The following is a 347-nucleotide window of genomic DNA, read 5'->3' as shown; positions in this document are numbered from 1 at the left end:
GTGTTTGCCCTCCCGACCCCGTTCTGTGCCAAGCCCTGGCTGTGCCAGGGTGCCCAGTGCCCTGGGCTGGCATGGCTGCTCTGTATATCCCCCTGGCTAATAAACCCTCTGAGCTGCCCTGGGCCTGTGTAGCTGCTCCTGAGTGGGAGGGAGAAGTAGGGTGGGGAGTGCTGGGGTGTGAGGTGGTACAGGGATGGGGGTCCGAGCACCCTCTGTGCCCACTCCATCATGTGCAAACCCCCACCATTCTTCCTGCCCCTCCCCAGCCATGCTCACCTGTGACCCTGCATAGTGTCCATGGGAACAACCCCTATCCCCATTCCCATGCCCCCCCATCCCCAGCCCTC

Source organism: Acanthisitta chloris, unplaced genomic scaffold, assembly GCF_000695815.1.
Source record: "Acanthisitta chloris isolate BGI_N310 unplaced genomic scaffold, ASM69581v1 scaffold6334, whole genome shotgun sequence".
NCBI lineage: Eukaryota > Metazoa > Chordata > Aves > Passeriformes > Acanthisittidae > Acanthisitta > Acanthisitta chloris.
The sequence above is the reverse complement of the archived record's forward strand: the minus strand, read 5'-3'. Positions refer to the sequence as shown.